This window comes from Eschscholzia californica, unplaced genomic scaffold, assembly GCF_041429995.1.
Source record: "Eschscholzia californica isolate CP2 unplaced genomic scaffold, dmEscCali1.0.p SCAF_4, whole genome shotgun sequence".
Classification (NCBI taxonomy): domain Eukaryota; kingdom Viridiplantae; phylum Streptophyta; class Magnoliopsida; order Ranunculales; family Papaveraceae; genus Eschscholzia; species Eschscholzia californica.
The window spans coordinates 28,055,593-28,066,553 of NW_028238461.1; the positions used below are offsets into that span (position 1 = coordinate 28,055,593).

Genomic DNA, 10,961 nt, shown 5'->3' on the forward strand with positions numbered 1-10,961 from the left:
GAACAAGGAGGAGGAGCTGATATAAGGAGAAGCAGAGCAGGAAGCTGAGCTCGAAGTAGGAACGTCAGGCTGAGCAACACTCCATCTAACAGAACAATCAGACATAACGGAGGCTGTCATGCATCAACTCCCTTTTTCATGCTGATATAACGGATGGCCATTTTTTGACATCAGCAAAAAGGGCTGACACTTCTAGTTCGGTAATTGGATTTGTAGATTCAGATTTTTCGGAAGATCTTGATAGGAAGAGGTTGCTGACGGGCTATATGTTCACACTCTGCGGAAGTACCATTAGTTGGAGAGCAGTGTTGCAGTTGGTAGCAGCTCTGTCTACAACGGAAGTTGAGTACATGGAAGCAATAGAGGCGGTGAAGGAGGCAATATGGCTGAGTGGTTTAGTTCGGGATTTGGGCCTGAAGCAGGAGGTGACATAGGTCTACTGCGACAACCAGAGTGTTATTCATTTGACCAAAAATCAAATGTATCACGAGATAACTAAACACATTGACTTTGGTACCACTTTATCAAGGACGTGATTGAACAAGGGAAGATCGCGATGAGAAAGGTTTCTACGGTAGATAATCCAGCGGATATGTTGACCAAGGCAGTTACAACTTTCAAGTTAAGCATTTCTTAGACTTGATTGGGATTTCTAGATGTTAGCTTTAGCAGGGCTGGAGCGACGATGGCTAAGAGGCGCTGAGCTATGATGGTAGCAGATTTAAGTCAAGATGAGCATATTCAAGTCAAGGTGGAGATTTGTTGAAAGTGTCTTGAATATGGATTGATATCGAAATTTTGGACCCCTTAACGGAGTTGATTATTGAGACAGTGTTGGTATGAGAAGCAGGGCTCCGAGGTAGAGCTGGACTCTGAGACAAAGCTAGACTCCGAGACAGAGCTGGAATGCAGAGTTAGGCTTATGTCGGTTATTAGTGTTAACGTATCCATATGTATTTCAGATTTAGAGAGAGTCGGTGAGGCGGTGGAATTAGGGTTTTAGTGGCTATATAAACTAAAAAGTTAGGAGACATTTGTGTCCAATTCTCACGAATCTTATGTCTAACTTGTTTGGTTATCAGATTGAAAATCATCGCGCCGTTGTCGTCGTAGAGTAGGTCTCACCAATTAAACCACGTAAATCTTTTATGTTCTGTGTAATTATTCTTTATTTCCTATTGCTTTTCTTGGATTACTTGTTTTCGATCATCTTAAACCCTAATGGGCATAACAATTGTTTCCCTTCTCCGAGTAAGAGGGGTGAAGGAAGTGAAATCGGACCTTCCTCGGCTACTTCAATTTTGTTCTTTGAGAGGCTTGATATTTTCTTGTTCTTTCTTTTTAGGTGGCTCGGTTTCATATGGAATCCCAGCGACCTCTTTCATTTTTCTGTAGCTGTCTTCTTTCCTAATGAAACGCTGGATTTTCTCTACGAGTTCTCCGAGAGTATTGGGTTCATTGTCAGCGATTTCTCGAACGATTTCGTCCTGCCTGAGAAACCTTTTCAGAGCGACGAGTGCAATCTTCTTATCAAGATCGGGAACTTGTACCATAAGGTTTCAGAACCTCTGCCAATAGTCGACCAAGGACTCATTTTTTCCTTAGACGATGTTGAATAGATACTTAGTTTTTCTTCTTATTGAACTACTTCCTCTGAAAGCAGCGCAAAAAACCTGCGCTACTTCGTCGAAAGACCTTATCGAGCCAGCTTCCAGAGTCTGGTACCATGCCTGAGTTAGTCCCTTTAGGACCGTAGCGAAAACGACACACCACACATTCTGGTCGAGCGTGCTTAGGCTCATTAACGAGACATAGTTATTTATGAATACACCCGGGTCCTCCATGTCGTTGTAGTGTTCAATATTGGGGCACTTGAAGTTTTTGGGCTTTGGAGCTTCTAGTATTTCCGTGCTTAGAGGCAAGAGGTTTATTATTGCTCTTGTCGAAGTATCTTTCCTTTCGCAGATTCTGGTTAGCTCCGCCACTTGGTGTACGAGCACGTCACTGATGATTGGGTCGTTCATGGCTCTTGGCCCGCTTCCTAGGGGCCTCGAAATGTACGGTTGTCGCGGGTCCAACACGTTCGCTTCATCTAGTTCTCTTTCCAGATACAGCTGAGTGAGAGCGTTTGCCAGGTCTGCATCTTGTTAGGTCGGAAAGGTGCTGATTGGGGTGGAAAAGCTTGCGGGAACGTCTTTTATATATATACTACAAAAAAAGTGGTCAATAGGGATAGATATTTTTACGTATGTCCCTAATATATACAAAATAAGGACCATTTTCTTATATGTGTCCCTACTAAGATTACAATGGGGACGAATAAATTGTTTTAGGGACCAAATAATTGGGCGCGGAACATTGGGAGAAAAATTGGCGTAAATAGATACACCCCTTTCCCTCTTTTTTTCCCTTAATTTCTCTCTCCTCTTTGCCCCACGATTTCTACTTTTCTTCTTCTCATTTCAGCTAGGGTTCCTCTAAAACACAATTTCCCTCTTTGTTCTTCATCTACAACACGATTTCCTTCTCTATTGTTCCTTTAAGTCGCAGTTGTAGCCTCTGCAATTTGTTCATCTTCTTCTTTTAGGGTTTTCTTGCGGCATCAGAGGTCTGTTGGCATCTCATCACCACCAGGTTTTTTTCTTCCTCTTCTTCTTCATCTTCTTGTTAAACAAATCAATCGATTAATACATTTATAACATGAAACCTTAATTCCTTTTTGCAGCAAAATTTTTCAATAGTTTATATTCGATTGTTCCACGAACCAGATTTTTCCAGCAAAAGGTTTGTTGTTCTTCTTCATATTCTTCTTCAAATTAAGCAATGTAGTTTACGACCTAAAATCAGCATTGACAAGAATGATTTAAGGTTTGATTTAAATTATGGGTCAGAATAGTTTTTATAGATCATAATCCCTTATAGAAATATGTAATTAGTCTAAACTTTCTCGAATTGAGAACTGTTGTAAAGGTGTGAAATTGTAACAAACCTCATTCTTTATAATTTAGAACTGGTAACTGTTCGGAAAGTGTGAAATTGTCGAATACAAGTTTTGTGTTTCAGTTGTCCACGAAAGATATAATATTGGAAGCAGAAGGTTTCAATGGAAATAGGTAACCATAGTTTAGGTTTTCTATGATTTTTATGCAGCTTTTTCTGTGTTCTTCCTATTCAGACCTTAGATTTGAAACCCCCTCTTTTTATATGCTTCTGTCTGTTTGATTTGAGATTTTCTATAAATTGTGAGGTTTTCTCTATGTTGTCTCTATGCTTCTGTTAGTTTGATTTTTGTATGCTTTTTCTACGACTAAAACTACACAAGAGGAACCCCAAATAAGGTTTACTTTCATTTATATTACTGGTTTCAAGTTCTCGTCTCTCTAAAATCATTAACAGGAAACGAAACTTAAATAATTATTCAGATTTCATAAGAACCCCTCCTGTGAACTCACTTTATCTCTTCTGAAAACCATAGTAATCACGAATACCGGCTGCAAAGAGATCCACTATTTTCCATCTAGTTTAAGCTCATCTCTGGGATCGTTTCTTCTCAATCAAAAGGTAACGACTTAGTTTCATTTCAGTTCCATTATTATTTTTCTAATTTTGCACTTTCTTAATCCTCTACCATAAAGAATTAGATGTTTTTGGTACATTATATTTCATTATATTATTTGCTCTTTTCATGTTTGATCACTCAAAGAAACTTTTCTTTTGTATGTGTTATATTTGTTGTTGTCTACTTATCCTTAACTATGTGTCGCTGTCTTGAATCTGGTCTAGTACCCTTACAAGCTTTGTAGAGATGAGGAAGGTAAGAAATCATATAAAACAAGGTTAAGCTATCATCTATGTATTGGTTTGTCACATAACATCTGTTAGTTTAAGAACCCGACTAATCCTAGATTTTAGGGTCACACCGAACTAAGAAGAAATAACAAGCTAATTAGCACGAAAAAGTTGAAAAACATAGAGAGATTTTGTTAAGTATTCAGCTAGTCCAGGATGTAGCTTAGGATAGCTTGTTAATTCATATATGTATAGTCTCTATCTTCTAACTTTTGTGTAAGATATTAAACCTTGATGTTTCGAACAGATAAAACTTGAGATATCGTGGTAATATTACCAAGAGAGTATTCAGAAAATTGTGTATTTCATAGGCAGTTAGTTGATTATATAAAATTGTAGATTTTTTTATTTGTTTGAAATTTTCAGGTCGAATTCCTTTCGCGAAGGAACTCAGATTATGGTTTTACATAGCTCGAGCCTCCATATTTTATATGTAGTTATAGGAAATTCAAGTTTTGGTGGTAAACAGGATTTTGAGGTTCAATAAATTTATTTACTTGCAACAACAGCCAATGGTCTTTATAGATCTGAAGCTACTTAGACTTATAGATAAATATTCTTTTAGCTTACGTTAAAAAATAATTGAACTCTGCGAAATAAGTAAGCTAAATTTCAAAGTCAAACTCTATTTGTACTTGGCTTATAGCATACCCCATCATTAGTGGGGTTTTAGTAAGTTAATACTCAAACTTTATTACTTTTTGTACTGATCGAAAATTTTACGTATGGATTCTTTTAGTGGTTTTAGACTATCTTGAGTATGGCTAGACGAAAAAAATACAAATCCTTCGAAGCAAGTATGTGTTTCAGTGGTGGCTTCCTTGATCTCTTCTCAATGACTAAATATCCAAATCCAATGTGGTTGGACATTGTAGGGCTTTCAGTTTAGTGTTTTGCTGATAGTTGTTTGGGCTGCTACGAGGATTGGGGGTTTTGCAAGAAATGTGTGAAGCAGTTAACCTTATGTTCTGGATTTTAAACTGTAAGTAACAAAAGCTTGCTTATATTATTTCTTTATGTTTTTTTCTACATACCCATTCTATTATGTAAATTCTTCCATTAATAAGTCATGATTAAATTTGTTGCTGAGTTACTAATGGTTCTGTGATTGATTAAATAAAATAAATCAATCCAGTGATAAGAATAAATGGATCTTCCAGTTGAGCAGTTTTTCTGTTCCGGTTTGTATTCTTGTTGTTTTTCGTATTTTATGGTTCAAGAGTTAATTTGGGTCAAATTTTGGAAAGTTAAGTAACATAATTGAGTTCTTTTACAGGGTGTCGTTTGGAGAATCGGGAAGATACGTTTAATATTTAACTTGCACCAACTTTGTGTACCATAATTGTGAGTGTTTTTCGACTTCTTTCCCTATTTCAAGTCTACTTGTTATTGCACTGCTAGCTTCCCCATTGACTCTATAACATGACCTTTCAAATTTTGAATATCGAAAATGTTATTTTGCTTCTCTTTGAAATTTGATCAATTTATACTTCCCTTGCAATCATGGATAACTCTGCGACATGTCTACGGAAGGGGATTATTGTGAAGTAGCTCTGTTTTTACTTGTAAATAAGGTTGACATCCTAGTTAAGCAAATGCGGATGACTTTCTCTATTTTTCGTTTGGACCAGAAAAAACAAGGATAAAAACAATTGAACCGCCAAGCTTAAAATACACTTGAAGTGTCACACTAGATTCTCACTTTGTTTTTTCATCTTTTTAAAATTATCTTACTGAAATATTATAACTTGTTTCTGTATTCGTTACAAATATGAGAGTTATAATTTTCAGCTTCTTTTTTTTAGTACTAGTTATTCATAAAAGAACTGCCATGACCGATTGCCAATTCTTTTACCTTTTCAGTTTTGGTTGTCACTTGTTGTATAGCTTTATTGAATATTCTAGTACTTAGTTGATATCTTTTTGTTTCGTTGCAATTTTCAGGACATCCTTTCTATGTTAAAGGCGTCGATAAAGTTCAGTGACAGAGATTCAAACGAATGGCACACTCTTGAACGCTTTTTCTATATATTTTTCCTTCGTACAATTGTCAGTGGATGTTAAATACCCAAGTTTGTAGAGGCTTTGGTTGACAATAGCTATAAGCGAAATATATTATCTAATTGTATGGACAAGTTATTTTGATTATCGATGTTTAAATTATTTTAGTTGTCAAATTTATGTGATCATGGACAACTTTTATCTAAAAATATTTACCTCGAAGGAAATTTGACTGCCCCAAATAGAAGCTATAGGACATTCCCATCAAACTTTTGGGGACAGATATTATAGGTCCCAAATCTAAACAAAGAGCTAATTTTGAAAAAAAAATTAGGGACAATTAATGATTGTCCCTAATAACTCTTTATTTAGGGACAGATAAAAGTCGTCCCAAAATAATATTGGGACAGAAACTATCTGTCGCTATATCTGTCCCCAATAATATTTGGGACGCCAGTTTCTGGGACGGATAAAATCTGACCCCAATACTCTATTGGGGACGGTTTTTACGTTTTTGGGACGATTTTTAGCCGTCCCTAATGGCAATATTTTTTGTAGATCCTCTCCAGCTTTTCCTCTCTCGTTGGTTCTTTTCGGGTTGACCACGCTTCTTCTTCAGCCTTGCGGAGGTTTTTCTGGAGCTGATGCGTCCCCTCTTCTCTCCATAATTTGTCGGCCTTGAGTTGTTCGATTTCGGCCATAAGTTCCTCCAAAGAGGGGCTCCTGGCCTGAAACCCACTAGGAGTGTGGTCTTCTGAGGACATTATTGTTCGAAAGAATAAAAGCGGTTACTTTCAGATAAAGTAAGGATTCGGTTTACCGTATTGATTATATTGCTGAAGTTCTGCCCTCCTTCTAGCGTCAATTGTTGATGTCAACAAATGACTTTCCATTAATCAGTCCGAGAATCGAGTCTTGATGCATGACATCGTCTGTTATGTATGAATATTCCGTCTGGTTGATAGATACTCCTTTTTCATGTTCCCGCTCTGTGCTCCTTAAAACGCTGGGGGTGGGGGAACTCAACGTGCCTTAAAGAAGGCGACATGGTGCCCTTTTATAGGCTTATTGGACCGACTGTGATAGACAGTGTAGATGAGGCGGTTGTGATCCACTGGGAATTGGACTACTTTTCGTAGTTAGGGTTTCCCTTTTGGTTTATCTCGTATCTAGGATAAATAGAAGTTCCTATGTTGAAGGATACTTCATACATATCTTGCCTAGGTGATAGATCTTCTAGGAGTTGTTTTCTCCTTTCAGACTCTTGAAGTCCAAGTTGCTTAAACACTTAAGATCTTTAGCGGACTGAGATCTTTAGGAAGATTCGGGATTAAGTCGGTAAGCGTGCGGCGCGCTTCTGCCTTCCCAGTTTAGGGTGTAAGGCATCGACCTTGCTTATGTGGGACCCCCCTTACTCCTTTGGAGAATCTCAGGGCTGACCTGATTGTGTTTTAGGCGAAGCAGGGCTGAAGCTCCTTAGCTGATCTTTCTCGACCTCCCAGTTATGGGCGTAGGTGACGGATCGTAGCGGGTCCAGCAGTCCTGTGGCCTTTAGCCGGTTGACCCCTTGGACTTCTGGTCTATTATTGATTTATTGACGTTAGTCAATGACTGAACATTTTGTGCATCATCGGAGACAATAACTCTTTTACCTTGAAAACCGAGATTACAGGAAGATCATTTGAGGAGATTTGTCTAAACATGACTTTCATCTTTCTTTTCTAGATTTCAACATTTTTACTCTCTCGATTTCATCTCCCACTTTCTAACACTAAGACAAAAACTTAAAGAAGAAGAACTAAAAACAAACGAGAATCACTTTCACTCCGTTAATGCATAAAAACCAAAGTTAGTTGAAATTTCTCTCCCTTAGTCAAAACTAGGGATGGGATCGGGACGGGCAGCCTGCAGGTAAAACAAGACTCGGGTTGGGCGGGTACGGGCAACTAAACACACTGACCACAAAAATATTCGGGGTGGATCGGGCGAGTAATTCAACCCTATTAGTCTGTCATTGAACGCTCGTGGTTCTGCCAGATGAAACTTCAAGCAGGCATTAATCGATTAACCCATGGTGCCCCGGAGGAAACAGACCACAATTGAAGGTTCCCTTAAAGAAATAAATTATAGTCTATTTCATTTTCATGTTAAAAGCCCAAGGCTATTGTATGCAAGGAGAGGAGTGTTTGAGAAACTTATTGAGGCTCAAGCTTTTTTCTATCAAAACATTTTCCAATGTGGGACTATATTTGTCTTCTCCACTTTGAATTTTGCATGTTTTAACTTAGTCCACATCTAAAACTTATAGAAATAAGTAATAACTTTTAGCATTATATAGCTACATGTAAAGGTAGCATAGGAAGTTGGGGCTTGTGAAAGAGTAATGTTGGTCAACATTACATACCCTTCATCAAATCATCATTCCTTTGGATTCTATTGTCAGTTTCCAAGTTTTTCATATTAAACTCAAGTTTTATTCGATTTATATTATATTACGTTGGTTTCAATATAAACCACAATGTAACTAGCCCCTTCGATACTAAATGGTATAAGAACAATAATGAAAGAAGAATGGTCAACATTATATACAGGAATGGGAGCAAGTCTTTTTCTTGCAAGATATATTGTCTTCTTTAGACTTTTCATTTTAGAAGCCCAAAGACTAAAGTATACAAGATAGAGAATTGTTTGAGAAACTTACAAAAGGTCAAGCTTATTTCTATCCAAACATTTTCCAATGTCGGACTATATTACTCTTCCCCACTATGAGTGTCGCGCCGTTTATAATTTAGTCTCACATGGAAAACTGATATAAATGAGAAGAATTTGAAGCATGATATAGCTTCCACATGAAGCTTAGCTAGCCAACTTGCATCTTTTAACTTTGTCCCCACATGTAAAATTGATGAAAATAACTAAACACTTCAGCATTATATAGCCTACACATGAAGGTAAGCTAGCAAGTTGTGGTAGGTCCCTTTAACCGCACTTAATTGGGTTGCAAAACGGTACGGGCTCGGGCGGGTAGCCGGTGCAAAGCTGCCACCCGAGCCCGCCCATATTTCCCACGCACTACGGGCGGGGTACTAATGATGCAAAAAGTTGTCATCAGTTGACTTAGGTCAATTATTCAAGAAAAGACTAAAAGCCTGTGGATTAATCCGCGTCAAGTCAGTAAGGGAGGTCGAATTCGAAGGAGGTCTGCCGCTCAAGCCTTGAATCGGGGGGTCGGTGCGAATGTCCTAGGCGCCTAAGCCCAGCCCTGACTCGAAAACAACCAGGTCTTCCCTGGGATTCGCGAGAAGGCTGGGGAAGTCCACGTAAGCAAGGTCGGTATCTTTAGCCTTAAATATGGGAAGGTAAGTGTGCCAATGCTTACTTAAGCCCGAGTCTAATCAAAGATCGCAGTCAGTGAGGATCTTAAGTATTCTTCTAATTTGGGCTTCAAGACTCTCAGAAAATGAAACATCTCCTAGACTCAGAAAGATATCAATCAAGGATCTTTAAACAAAAGAACTCCTAAATATCAACGGGATAACCCCAAAGAGGGAAACTCTTAAACCTCTTACAACACGGTGAACCTCCACCGCCCTAAAATCTCCGCCTTAGAACAGTCAGCAAAGCAACCTATAAAAGGGCATCAAATCACCTCGAAGAAGGTACGCTGAATACACATTCAGAAAAGAACTCAAAGGTTCATTCAATACTCAACCTTTTATCGACAAGGACAATCTAATTGTCTTAAGTGTTAAAGAGGTTTTCGAACTCTTTGCAAGTTTTCCCCCTAGGTTTTTAGGAGTGGCATAAAAAGAGAAAAGAATCAACGGAGTAGGAGCAGGAGCAGGAGCAGGAGCAATCAATCAGGCTTGACTCAGCATTATGTCTCTTTATTCTTACTAATACCAGGAAGCTAAAAATTGACACTATCAAGTTGGCGTTAGAAGGAGGGTTGACTCCAGCAAAATCATAGCATTTGGTAACCCAAAATCTCACCTCAATTCCCTTCCAAATTGCTTAATTCTTTAGGAAACTTTATCGAAAAGAAAGAATGTCTTCCCAAGAAGATATGCCTATCGAAAACGAACGACCTGCGACTGAAGAGTTGGCCACGGAGGTTGAGTATCTGAAGTTCGAGAAACAACAAGATGTGGAGAATATTTTGAAATTGCAGGAAAACCTCGTTAGGGCACAAAGAGAAACGGCGTTTGTGAAAAAAGATTTAAGCACTTAGAAACCGGATGAAAAAAATAAGAACTTTGTAGCGAAAGCTCTTCTCCACTCCTCCCAGCGCCCTCGTGCCCAGGTCGCGGAATCGCTAGATTCACAGGGATGCCAGATCAGAATGGCAAACCTCGCCAAGAAACCACTCATGTGCCCAAAACTGAAGTTGAGAAAATTGAGTTTTTCGACGCGATGGGAGAAGAGCAATAAAAGCAGACTAAGAGCGACCTAGTCATCCATCAAGTAGTCGAGCTCACAAGGATGCAGGAAGAGAAGAACGCAAAAATGAAAACAGAAATAACAGCGCCTCCCCTACGTGTTGTTATTCTCGAAGCTCAGAGACCCATCAACTTCAAGTGTCCTCGCTTGGAAAGATATGATGGATCGGGAGACCCAACCATATTCGTGCAAAATTATAATTAATGAGTTTGAGTAGGAATCGCACAATCATGGTACAGGCTCTCGTCCAGGGTCCATTCACTCGTTCGACGACCTCATGTCATCTTTTTGTTCGGCCTTCCAGGACAGTTGTGTGATGGACAAGACTGATGAGACCTGTTCAACATAGTTCAAGGAAAAGGGGAGTCACTGGATAGTTATTGGCGAAGGGTCAGGAACGATATGGTTCAAATACATCACCAAAATTCCAAGTCATCCGGATAGCTCTGAAAAGAGGGTTGCGATGGGACGTTATGAGAGAAATAGTAAAGGACGAACCGTCCACCCTAAAGGGGTTCATCGAAAGGGTGCAATCAGTCATGAAGGTTGAGGAAAATTATAGGAAGATAAAGGAAATTGCTGAGATCCTGCCCGAGATATTTAGGTTACCGAATTATTGATTTTGCTAGAGTATGCCCTCCTAGCGCCAATTACTGATGTCAAAAAACTCC

The 10,961-nt window shown here is 38.8% G+C and overlaps 1 long non-coding RNA gene across 2 annotated transcripts; it reads left to right on the forward strand.

Annotated features, from left to right (window-relative positions):
- The first annotated feature begins 2,378 nt into the window (after positions 1–2,378).
- Positions 2,379–6,026, forward strand: LOC147543988 (uncharacterized). Of its 2 annotated transcripts, none has more exons than XR_015239657.1 (6): positions 2,379–2,634; positions 2,726–2,784; positions 3,476–3,561; positions 4,589–4,831; positions 5,126–5,193; positions 5,794–6,026. It is a non-coding gene; the product is annotated as an uncharacterized LOC147543988 (long non-coding RNA). The 2 variants fall into 2 exon arrangements; XR_015239656.1 differs by having other exon boundaries at positions 4,725–4,831.
- Positions 6,027–10,961: the final 4,935 nt, after the last annotated feature.